This window comes from Patella vulgata, chromosome 5, assembly GCF_932274485.2.
Source record: "Patella vulgata chromosome 5, xgPatVulg1.2, whole genome shotgun sequence".
Lineage (NCBI taxonomy): Eukaryota > Metazoa > Mollusca > Gastropoda > Patellidae > Patella > Patella vulgata.
This window is the reverse complement of record NC_065883.2, coordinates 22,713,121-22,726,870: the sequence shown is the minus strand read 5'-3', so window position 1 is coordinate 22,726,870 and position 13,750 is coordinate 22,713,121. Positions and strand designations below refer to the sequence as shown.

The following is a 13,750-nucleotide window of genomic DNA, read 5'->3' as shown; positions in this document are numbered from 1 at the left end:
ACTAGTCGGCGCCGATGCAACCACATATTTCAATCAACAATTGAGAAAAGTAGGGAACCGACGCAAAAATTTTTGCTTTCTTTAAGAACCTTTTAGAGTAAATAAATGTTTGAACAATCTGCGAGTTAATCGCCGTATCCAATTGCAAGGAAAATTGGTTTATTGGATGCCTGGATAACAGGGGATTTGTATCTTGCACAAACAGTCTTATTGAATATCGTTAAACAGGAGGAATTGATCTAGTGGAAATTATCTGGAATTAACTACTCTCTGGTTGGGGTCACATGCGGTAATTTAGAATGACTTATTCCATGTGAAAAACAGACGTCTTAAAGTGACTCAGCTATTTTGGAAGATCCAATAAAATACTACAACACATCGAAGTAGTTGAACATGTGCTCGTTAATTAAAACACTCCTAAAACAACTCGTGAACATTATTATAAAACCTTATACCAGACTGTGGATAACAAATACAGTGGTTTGCATACCTTGTGTGATTAGGTGGCCGGGGAGTGTAAACACGTTGTGTTTCACAAGACCTTTTATCCATGCAAGTCATGAGTTTTCTCCGGGTACTCCGTTTTTCTATATTTCTAAAGATCCTTGCACGCAAGCCAATTATTGAAAAAGAAATTCACCACACGATAGTCCCGAAATAGCCAAGCTACTGTATAAAGGCACCTTCAGTCTTTATAATTTCATTTTATATGGTGTGAGTCGCAATTATTATGAACTCCTAGATGTATATTTCGTTTCGTTTTTTTTTTCATATTTTCGATTAAGACAACGAACATTTTAACTGTAAAAAAAAAGAAACGAAATAGGATCTGTGTTTTAATCAGATTGTTTCTATGCCCTCAACATCAATGGCTAATTATATAACCTGTATTCATGTTGTGATTACGGTAATTGTGACTTCTTGGCTTAAAAAGATTGCTTAAACACAGTACAAGTCATACTTTCGACTTAAAAAAAACCAGGCCCAAGAAGAAAGTTCAATTTGTAGCGTGGTTTGACAAATATTGTCCCATTAGGAAAGATGGAAAACTATGTTTGTTGGGTGAAATTGGCCCGTCTGCTCAAGACTACTGGTGTGATGTTTCTTCCATTCTTAATTCCACGTGATTCAGTAAAAGAGACTTAAAGGGGCATTACGTAAGATTAGACAAGCTCTGACAGTTCTCGCTAGAATAGTTAAAAATAGACAAAGAAAACAGAATATGCTGAAAATTTCAGCCAAATTTCTTAACTCTAAACCGAGATATTAGCGATTCAATTTTAGGCTAGCCCCGATCATCATTACTAAGGTAGTATCATAATAAACAAAGTCTCGATTATCTAGTTTTACGTTAAATTATCTATCACAAAATGCATTCAAATCCACAAAATATCACAGGCTGACGATGGCATCGAGAGTTGATTATAATCTGGATAAGTTAATTAATATCTAATTAATAATTTAGATAACATTTCAGGCCTAAAGAAAGACCTGCAATAGGCAGATTTAGCTCTTGCATAATGTATGTTTACGAGGAGGGTGGAGTGTGGTTTAATAAATAATAAGTATTCATATTCATGTATTACTATTTTTTATTTCTCTTTTCCTGTATCTTATTCATTTGTTATTGTAAATCAGTAATTTCCAGGATAACCCATACCTGATAATGATATCTCTTTTGGGGGGCAATAAAATTATTTATTTTAAAAAAATATATATATTGTTCAAACCAAAACTTGTAATCACCATAACATGACATTAAATCAAACGAAGTATATTTTTTTATTAAAATATCTGGATCTACTTTTTCTAATTTTAGCTTAAATTGAACATATTAAATCAGCTGGATACCACTGTACAAATCAGTTATAAGGATGTGATTCTGATGTATTCCTGTGAGTTCTCTGATTTCATTCAGGAAACTTGGTGGATATCGTCCAGACTACAACCAGATGGCTATAAACAGTCACAGGTCATTATTATATCTTATTCTCTCTGATTTACACAATTATATGAAATGAAATGGGGTTTAACGTCCTACTGTTCTGTTCCGAATTTGGCAAATGAAGACGGGCATACGTCATACAGTGTGCTATGAGGGAAATTTTGCCCAGACTGCGGCATTACGGCCTACTCTTTTATCGGATTCCAACTGTCAAGGAATCTTTTACGTGCACGCCGATGTGTACACGGGACCTCGGTTTTTCGTCCCATCCGAACAACTAGACAGCTTTCCTTATCAGGCCCTCCGTCCTGCATCACTGACAAAGGCGGAACCACACCAGAAAATCTGGATGATCTTTATCGGCCAATGTAGGGATCTACACAATTATAAAATAATCATTCTATATTATATAGACGAATATATGACACCCGTTCTAGAAAACAGAATGCACATCCATATACAGCTATTAATCACGAAAGGGAATATTTGTGTCGATATCTGCAAAGCAGTGTAAACAAAACAGTTTGAATTACGCTATGTGGTTGTCACTGGGTTTTATATTTTGATTTGTTTTGTGGAATGGCAATCTGTGTTTATTGAAGATTTTGCGTTTATCAAGCTAGTGCACCGACTTTATGTTCCACTGTCGACACAGTAAGCCAAAAGTGAAACTAAAATAGTGGATACACCGATTTCCGTATAATCTTTGAAAAGAAAAAATTAATTGTATATAACTAAATAAAAGAGGTTTAGTTTCTGTACACCGGAACCAAGGGGTTTTGTTCTATCCGATTGACTAGACCTTGGGATTTTCCCTCAAGGAATTATCCACAACACATTTTAGTCGAATAAAATATATATAATTATAATATGAGGAGGGTTTTTTTTTCTTTCTCTTTTCATTTTTCATTTTTCTTTTGACAATCATTATTAGGAGAGAAAAAAGTGAAATTAAGATTGGACAGATATAGACAAAGAGGTTTTGACGTTTATGCTACAAAACATCACAAATCATTTATTCAAATCACGTAGAGTTAATTATGTGTATTCGTCATTAGATTATGTGTATTTTGTATAATTTAAGGTTAAACAGTTGCGTGCGCTAGCTTATTAATATCATATTAATACTAATACTAGCTTTATTAAATTATCTACATATATTGATTATCCTATTAATCTGTTTTTAAAGGCTCGAGAGACTCGATATATTAATGCAAACAAATGGGACTTTTATAAATGGAAGGAAACTACCTGTTTAATAATAATACAGGCATATCTAAAGATTTCCATGGTCAACACCAAGCATGCTTTTGGACAAGACGTTGCAACTTGTTGCTTTATTTGTGTTAGAAAGCATTGAACCCAACGAAAATTTAGGTAAAAGTTACATGCGGAAAAAGTAGAGAGATTCGACATTAAAATCGTGGGGAATTCGATGGTGGTCTGTGACTAAATAGTGGGAGAAAATTATTTATTGTGATTATCTCATTAGAATCGAATGAGACAATAAAAATGGAAGTTGTAAAGTCAAGATCGACCTCGTCAGAACTGACAAGAGGACAGAAAAGAAAGCAAATGGACTTGCATTCCCGACCTAATCGGTATATGAATGCCGGGACGACCTGGTTAGTGATCCAGCACCATACTCACTGGATCCTGGGGTCCACCTGGTTAGTGAGTCAGCTCCATACTCACTGGATCCCAGGACGGCCTGTGTAATGAGCGAGCACCATACTTACTATAATATCCGTTCAGACGCTTATTTTTAAACCAGTTCATAATCGCTGGGGTTTTTAAGACAGCATCGTGTTGCGTTCACACGTACTATAAGCCAAACCAGTTTAACTATTCTGACCTCTTCGGTCGGAGGTTAGAGTTAACTACGCATGGGTAGCTTCATGTTCTTCATTCGGTTATCGCACGCTTTCGATAACATTGGCACTGCCTGACCCCGATATTTTCACAGGAATGTAACTTACTGCGTACTGTGCATGCTCAAAACAAGCCGGAACCGGGTTTTTTAAGCCAGCCCGTTCAGAGATGAACCAGTTTAAAATAAAAAACCTTCTCGAAGACAGGTCGCGAGCTGGGGTTTTTAAACTGGTTTATTTGCCCCACATTTGCGTTCAGATGCTTAAGTTAAACTGGTTTAACGATCCCCGGAGTTTTTAAACCAGTTCAACTTAAGCGTCTGAACGGGCTATTAAGACAGAAAGTCTTTCAATCATATCCACACCATTCTTCTTTCTTATAGCTGTAGACACACGTGTACTCCGTTAATTTTATACGGTCACGTGACCGACATCAATCATAAATGCAGACCGGTACCACGATCTTTAACCTTTTCAAGATAAACATGGCATATGTCATATCAGGTGTCAATCATATCACTCTGCCTGTCAATTTAACTAAAGCTACAACACAATCAGAATTAATAGCATCCAGATTATTTCAAACATATAAATACACAGATATCGAACTTAGCCAAACCTTACACATATTTATGTATTTCTTTATTTCTTCATAATACCTATTATAGACCAATCGAATAGGGTTTAGCGTCTTACTGTTCAGTACTGACTGGGCTAATGAAGACAGGTATACGCCATGAAGTGTGCTATGAGGAAAATTTTGTCCTGGACAGCGGCGCTACGGCCTACACTTATTATGAATTCCAACTGTCAAGGGTTCTTTTACGAGCATGCAAACATATACACGTAACACGAGACCTCTGGTTTTGCGTCCCATCCGAACGACTATACGCTGTCCCTTATCAGGCTCTCTGGATGAACTTACTCAGTCCAATACAGGGATCGAACACCCAACCTCCAGAGAGATTTTTCCCTGGACAGCGGTGCTACGACCTTCTCTTATTTCGAATTTCAACTGTCAAGGGCTCTTTAAAGTGCACGCAAACATATACTTGAGATCTCGGGTCCCATTAGAACTACTAGACCCTGTTTCTCGCCAGCCCCACCCTCACGTCCTGCACCACTGACATATCAGCTATGGGTACAAAACTACTGAAAGCTTAATAAATATATCAGATTATTCTATTGAAATAACTATATCAGGATGGTAAAATGTTAGAGCGTCGAGATAAAAAAAATTAAAATTGCACTTGTGGTCTAAGGTTCAAATCTATGATCTCAGTTGAAGGTCATTTTAAGGTCATGCTGCTCCACTCTATGATCTAAAGTTCAATTATTTTACAATAATAGATTTGACAACTAGTGTTTTAAAACTGTTATCATGGGCGTTTTCCACATCAACTTTTATTCATCATTCTTCGTGGGAAATAGTTTATCACATTTACGATAACACCAAGTGGCGGACCTACATTTTGTGGGCCTGATTCATAATAGAATGATGAAATAAAACAAAGTAAAGACCACGGTCACTATACTGTATTTTAAAACATGGTTGTCAGGCAACGAAACATACGCCCACTAAACACTGATTAAGAGCAACAACCCATTAAGTAATTATTAGGAATAGTTAAAAAAAAAAGCTGTTCGAAATTGTTGAAAATCAAAAGGCTTCTTAGTCTCATAGTTTCAAATCAACAGGACAATAACTTTTGCCAAATTGATGGTGCACAAGTTTTTAAAGTGATAAGGGGCAACAACTCCAAAAGTGATTCTGACTCTCTTCATCTCGAAATATAACCATAGCATCTTGAGCATCCACAATTTTGTCAAAGTACTGATGGTCACGTAGTTTAATACTGATTACCATAATAGATTTTTCGAATTTACCAGGTCATATACACATATGAATTATTAGTTAGACATTTAATCTCATGACAAGCTCATAATCAACTCTTTAGACCATCAGATGGCCGAGATTCAAATGTATTACACCTGCAACATTTAAAAATTTAACAATAAAATGGATAATCGAGACTTAGACTTGATTTTCAAGTACCGTTGCTATGATAGTGAACAATCTATACTAGATCCTGTCAAACCTTTCAACACTCATAACTTTGCTCAGAATAAAGTAATTTGAATGAAAATTTCAATATATTCATTTTTCATTATCTATATTTAAAACTATATAGTTTATATATAACAAGAATGACAAGTTCTATAGCTAAATATTACATAATGCATCTTTAATTTGAAATTCCAGTGGTAATGGGGTTGTTTTTTGGCACAACACAAACAACGTGAACTATAAAACTATATAAATACGAACAGCTACATCATAACAAGAATGTATATTATGACTAGCATCACACGAAAATAACAATTGATGATTGTTCTAAGTTTGACACTAGTATAGTGTAATGAACATAAGCAACACGCAATGATGCATCTTCGTCGCCCATTATTTCAACCAGACTTGATAATACCCTAACTTTTGTAGTAATTAACATTACATATTGAAATTCAATGGGATTCTTTACCTCACTAATCTTAATAATACATATAGATACAACCAGATCGGAAGATAACGTCTGTCGCAAGAGCAGGTTAATCGATTTTACTAACTGAACAAGAACCCTGACTCTAGCAATAATTAACCGATATTTTCTTTTTAATAATATGAACAATGTTCACAAATTTCAGATCGAATACTACCTTATGTCGCTAGTGTGTTCCCAATAGGATTCATCATCTTATTAATTACAAGATCGGATGATAAATGTAAATCTGTAGTGTGTGTTCCCAAGAAATTGTGGACGACGGAATGATGGATGAACGTACCAACGGACGGGGCGACGGTTATATACGACCACATTTCCACGTATGCGTATAAAAAGGGCCTCAACCGAATCCTTACGGAACAGAATTACGTCTACTCCGTATCATGGTTACGATAGAATTGTCCCTATTGAGTTCACGATCTGGTACGTGCAGATACATTCAGATACGTTCGGACATGTTTCAATACGATCAACACGATTGCTACGACGATTTCTACGACTGACCTCAATAGGATCATCACGATCACTCCACGATTAAAATTACGATTTCAGTCGTAGCGCATAAACCCAGCATAAACCATGAACAAGACCACGCCACACTCTAGAGGTTACCGTATGATGAAACGACATCTAATAATATCTGCAGCATTTATTCCACGGCTTGTATTTAGTTAAAATAATGTTTGTCGAAGATAACAGTTACACCCAAGAGGAAAGCAATTATAAATATGTTATGTAATTCCAGTATTTATACATCGTGCATGTATTTGCAGACGATATTGGCACCGAATTCAAGAAAACATAATGCAACCACTTGTTAGTTCCTGCCGCTGAGAACAGATAAGTTGTCTGTTAATAATGTTGAATTCTGTAGACTTAAGGACGGCAAAATAATCAGAAACCTACAAAATCCAATTGTGAGTTGTTCAAACCCGTAATTATTCAATTACATGGGCCTGTTTTAACCAGAAGCCACGGTGGTTCGAGAGCATCCCGCCGACTCACTTACCAGGATGTTCCTGTCTGGTTTCCACTTGTCAGTGGTGCAAGTGTAAGACACGGGGAATAAAAAGCGTCTGGTCGTTCAGAGAGAGAGAGAGAGAGATGGGGTTTAACGTCCACTCGACACAAACTAGGTCATTTCGGGACTATCATATGGTTTAGCAATGGGCGGAAATCGGAGGACCCGGAGAAAACCCACGAGGTTGGACAGGCGATCCTACTCCTTGCCACATACAAGCGGGGAATGGAAACCATGCTACTTGACTCAATGACAGACCTTGTGATTTCACGCGCACGCGTTAAACCACTAGACCACCCAACTCACCTAAAATGGTAGGCAGTAGCTATACTGTCAAGGCAAAATTTCCCTTTTTGCGTACCGAATGCCGTATGCACATCTTCACTAGCCATGTTGGTGCAAAAAAGTGGGAAAAGTTAAACCCCATTTCATTTCACCGACTTTTAATTTTCAGAGAAAATTATGGCAATACTACAACAGATGATTGGTAGCTTGTTCTGGAGTTAACCAATCACAATGATTAGACCAAAAAGATGTGCGGTGAAAAAAAGAAAAAAAAATGGAACGAAAGGCTGTTGAATGAAGGAATACGTAAGATGTTAAAATCCTTGAACGAGAAAGACATGTCTACTTGTAGTTACCTTTATAAACACAGATGGTTTCGTTTTTTTGTCGAGACAAAGTAATTAAGTTCTAGTTTACGTTATAAAAGTAGAATTTGTAAGAGTGAAGTACTATAAACTAACAAACTACAAGGATGAACTTATAGCACCTGTATAAATAATACCTTAGTTTTACCTACAGTCTACAGACTGCACATTACTTATGTTATACTCGGTACTAAAACCAATTCAAGTACTCTAAAGGTTGCCAAATATATTCAGATTATTATTACTTTTGAAGCAAAGAAAAGTTTTTATTTTTAACATATTTCAATTTGTATTTGTCATTAGAGAATCTTGTGCATTTTAAAAAAATATTAAAGATACATTATGGGAGATAAGATAAAGAGCTGGCAGTTCTCACTATAATAGTTAAAAACTAGATAATGTAAGGGCAATCTGCTGATAATTTCAGTAAAATTAATCCACTAGCCTCGATCATCATTACTAAAGTCAGTACGATAAACAGCATAGTCTCGATTATCCATTTAATCGTTAAATCGTGAACGAAAGTTATGCAGTAAATCGGCTCATAATCCACTAAATATCGCAGATTAGCGATGCCATCTACAGTTGATTATGGGCTGGAGAGGTTAATTAATGTCTAATTAATAATTTAGATAACATTTCAGGCCTAAAAAAGAGACCTGCAATAGACAGATTTAGCTCTTGCGTAATGTATGTTTAACTAAATATAAATCAACACCACAGGAGTTCATTTTTAAAAGCCAACCCCTAACAGATAAAAACAAACGACAGTCACAAATTATATTGATGTACATTGTATTTTAAATTTGAGATTATTTTTTCTCTCAAACTATGTTCGGAATCCCAAAGTTCATTTGCTGTTATCTAAGGTAGACGTGTATATATTATAAACAATTGAAATGATACTAGAACACTTGAATTCCATGATGTAACATAATGAGAACTGATCTTTAACTATACAATTTATAAACAACTGAAATAATACCAGACTAGAACACTTGAATTAAATGATGCAAAATAATGAGACCTTTCAGTGAGTATGGCGTTGGTCCAGTAAGTTCAGGCTTATTTATTTTTTTATTTTCTTATTTTTTGACAAAGTTACTGGGGATTTTCCAAACTGATCAACAGTGAATATTCGCTTGGCCGCGAGTTAATTAGCTCATAATATTAACTTTTTTGTTCTGCAAATTTAATTTTAAAACAATTTTTAAATTAAGGAAAAAATGAATGTGTTGGAAGTATATTTTGAAAAAAATATTTCCTATTTAGTGTAAATTGGTACATAAAATAGTACGTGGATGAATAAAATGAGTAAAATGCACCATTCTGCCAGGACCAGTTTGTGTTACTACATCCGATGTAAACAATGCACATGTTATCGATGCCGTATGATGTGACATCACACGCAGACCTATAATGCACGCGAACTTATAAAGGATTACATAGGGTTAAAAGAGGGCTTCCGCATTGCATTACCTTGGGGACTTTCCACCATGGTTTTCCCTTGTCAGCTATAGAGGACCTGACAAAGAAAACATCTAGTCGTTGGGATGGGACGAAAATACCGTGAATGCCATTGCCATTACGTCAAAGATCCCCTGGCGGTAAAGGTATCCCGCTAGATATGTCAGAGCAAAATGTCTATCATTGTATACTGCATGGCATATCCCCGATTTCTTTATCCCGGTTTGGGCAGAAAAGTAGGATGTTAAACCCCGTTTTATTTCCCTTTCCATTACAATATGTAAACCATATTTGAAACCATATTTGTGCACTGTAATGATCGAGTTGTATTGTTTATATAAAACATCTGGAAGATACTGGGTCATGTTTAACATGCCTTTATTTACATTTTATACAAATTATTACAAACAAATATACATTGGCTGCTTTTAATATCAACAAGTTATTATGTGTGTTTTGTTATGTCGAAAACAGATTCTTTTATTTTTGTTTTTATCAATGATGTTTCTTTATTTATTTTATTCAGTAACGAGTATAAAGGCCTTCGTACAGGGGAGGGATATAATAGAACGATGTGGTGGATTAGACGATGGGCCTTATTTAAGGCCATGAACTAGGGCCCCGGGAACTGTGAATCCAAAATATGTATTAGAAATGGACTGGTGATAATCCGTGTTTGTTGAAAACCATGGTTACAATCTTTAGTTATTATGTGTAGTATGTCTTGACGGGGTCGGGGGAGGGGGGGGGTCCCTAGGGCCTTGCAAATCCATTACAATTCCCGTCAACTCGCTGCTCCAACCCTCATAATGCAGCATCAAGTTCAAAATAGAACTTCCTCAAATCATAACAAGGAACTAATGGAACGCTATTACCCTACAACATTTCTAAACATATATACAGGTCACCTTTAATATAAACAACATTCTTTGCCTGTTTACTTTTTATGACCGCGTACTCCTTTGGGAATTCTGAACTTAAAATTGAAAGGGCGGATCATTTAATAGTGTTCTAATCAAATTCACAAATACATGTCGATTAGAGATACATAAATATATAGTTACAATGTATATATGATTATATATTTGAAATATGTAAAACACTATCTTACCTTAATGTCTGACAGGTGGTCCTGGGTTTCTGGTTCTATGGTGCCAATAATGGCGGTAAAACACGTGTTTATAGAATGTTAATATTGGGCGATATTTATCATATAAACAATACATATTGTACATTTACATATATACATACTTTATACCCGACATACACATAACCAGTCGGCATCAAAATACAGTACTTCCATAACCCACTATTGTCTGATACAGATCAGATTATATTGCACCTTCGCTTAACCGGGAATTCAAAGGTCAGTCATTTCCGTATGTAATTCAAGTTACAAAAATACATAAAACATGTTACGCTATTTTACAATTTTGTTATTGCGCCAAGTTTACCATTTACCAAGTAGTTTCGGTTTATCCGAGTAAGAATAGGGGTGGTGTCGTGTACGAGGTAGAGTGCGGTTACCTTTTCTGGAACGCCCGACTGCTAAGTTGGGAGCAAACGAGAAAATGTATTATAATACGTTCAAATAAAGACTCAGTATAAGGTTTTCTAGACGGAGAAGACAGTCTGTTTCATGAACATCGATACTGGACTCAGACAAATGTAGTGCGAGTTATAAATAGTCAATTTTTCCCTTAATTTTTTTCTCCCCTCTTCCTGCATTTTTTGGGTTGACGTTTTGTTCTACAATTGGAGAAAAGGGATTAAATTTGCAATTTCATAGCAGTTTTGGGTAATACTGATGATATTACAGCGGAGGGATAGGGGGTATAAAGTGTCTTTCTGCAGAGCAATCATTGTGTCGGAAGTGAGATTTTCACCCCAGTCAACTTCAAATCCCCGTAACAAAGTATGATGAGGAGATTGACAAATGTGGTCCCCATTGTGCCTATAAAGATTGGAACCAACCGAATGTTGAGCAAAAAGCTACAGCCTGTGATGTTACAGCCATTTAACATTGAAGTCAATGGGCAAATAATTGCTAGTTCGAGTTCTACTATTAATTACTCTCCCAGGCAGAGTTGTCTTCCCTTGTAGTTCACATGAACGCTAAATAGCGACACATGCGTGGAGATGGAAAACTAATAGTAATGCGAGGTTCCCACTATCACGAATCGCGCTAAGACTGAAATCATGATTTTAATTGTGGTGATCCTATCAGGTCTTATCATATATTGAGGTCAGTTGTAACAATCGTGTTGATCGTATCGAAACGTATCCGAACGTATCTGCGCGTACCAGATCGTGGAGTCAATAAGGGCAATCCCATCCTAAAGCATTGCACGACAGTGGGAACCTTGCATAAAGTCTAAAGAAAACTCTATTCAGTCAGTGGATAAAACCCAGGGGATGTTCAAAAGTGCAATTCCGAATCCCCCCCCCCCCCGGGTTTTTTTTTAGTTTCAAATCCGTTTTTCTACAGATAAATCATATCTCAGGGACAGGGTTACTCTCGAGGAATGAAGGACGTTTCAGTCACAGGCAGTTTTAAACCCTAACCTTTGTGGCAGAAACATCTCCATCCGTTGACTTTACGAAATAGCATAATTCCGACCATGCCACCAAAGGGTAGCGCCACACTTATTGGTCCAGAACAGCGGTATTACCTTTCATTGACAACGGTTTATAGATTTATGGCCATATTATTTGTGAATGAATCGCGATTATAACTTCATCATTACAGAATTATTTTTAGTTTCATTTTAATTTCACACCATAATAAAAACATTGAATGAGAAATTAATTGATTTCTCCCATCTCGACTTCCGGTTGTAAGGGTAATTGTCTATTATAATTGAGCTACTAATCTAACTTTAATTGGGTGTGTTACCAGCCCGTATGATGTTCGTGAGAATATGTTAGGGTACAATAAGAGCCATGTAATACGCGGATGTTTGTGTTAGCGTGGTAACTGATCATGACTATTTGGGGTAACCTTTGGAAACTTTATAGTATATCTTCCCTTGTTTCTTATTTTTTTTCTCTATCGACGTTTGAATTAAGCTACCTTTCGATGCAAAATGTCTTTATATTTGAGACGATAGACTCGTGCCAATAATGTTATTCTGTTTAAAGGGGAAGACTCGCTTATTCTTACACCATAAACTCGAAATATCTCGGCACTGTATCTAGGCTTTAAATGGCGTACTGTACCAAAAGTTGTTTACTACACTAAAAGAGGGCTCCACGTTGACTATTATAGAACTACACAACCAAGAGCTTGAACCGGGAGTCTTGGTTGTACTGTTCCAGGGTTCTTTCTGCCAACCTTAGTAAGCGATTGTTTCTTCGCAGTATTGAGGTTTATTGATATTAAACTATAAGTTTTCTTCTTGTTCCTATGTTTGCAATGCTATATTGGCCAGTTGCAGACAGCTGCATTTTTGCTTATTTTTCACCTGGCGATGTTTTCTTTTACATACACTCCAATGTGTATACCCTACCCTACCTCTGACACATTGGAACCATCCTCTCCTACTACCTGCACCTTAGAGAATCGATGCTACTATATTTTATTTCACCGTTACATACAGGCCCGTAGCCAGCCTGCTGGCAGTGAACCTTTTTTTTTGGGGGGGGGGGGGCAGATGGTTCGCGTACGAAGCGGGCTACCGGGGTCCTCCTCAGTGACGGATCATGAGGTCGCCTGGCCCTGAGGCAGCCTACTTGCAGGCCCCAGTTACAAGATGACAGTCTGGGGGGGGGGGCTCTCCTCTTGGGGTTTAAGAGGTCCGGGGGGTCCTCCCCACCCCACACCGAGAATTTTGAAATTTCGACCTGAAATGGTGGTCTCTGGAGTATCTCCCGGGCAGAAAAAAACTATCGCAGAGACGGGGCGAGTGGGAAGGGGGTCCCACTGCCAAACCGGGCCCGATGATATCGGTTCGTAATTCTTGTCAAGCGAGCTGATTGAGTGAGAAACGGAGGCCAGGTAGAAATATTGGACAATTAACAAGACATCTACCCGTCAACCAGAAATACTATTTCGGGTTTCGGGTTATGGAAACATTTCTGATATCAACTACCCAATAATTTCAAAACTCATCGAAAAAAGGCCACTATGTTTCGATTTTTGGGAAATGGGTCTTCATTATTTTTTTTCTAACAAATATAAAAACATTTTTTTTTTGTCACCAAATCGCAAGGTGCCACGTCCTCAAATCCCCCAG

General features: G+C 36.9%; 1 protein-coding gene across 1 annotated transcript in view; it reads right to left on the bottom strand.

Moving 5' to 3' along the window:
• LOC126821978 (uncharacterized) overlaps window positions 1-10,641 on the bottom strand; it is a 73,848-nt gene extending 63,207 nt beyond the window's left edge. Inside the window, exon 1 of the mRNA XM_050550665.2 lies at window positions 10,627-10,641. The gene's annotated coding sequence lies outside the window, so the exon portion shown is untranslated. The remainder of the gene's footprint in view (window positions 1-10,626) is intronic.
• Window positions 10,642-13,750: the final 3,109 nt, after the last annotated feature.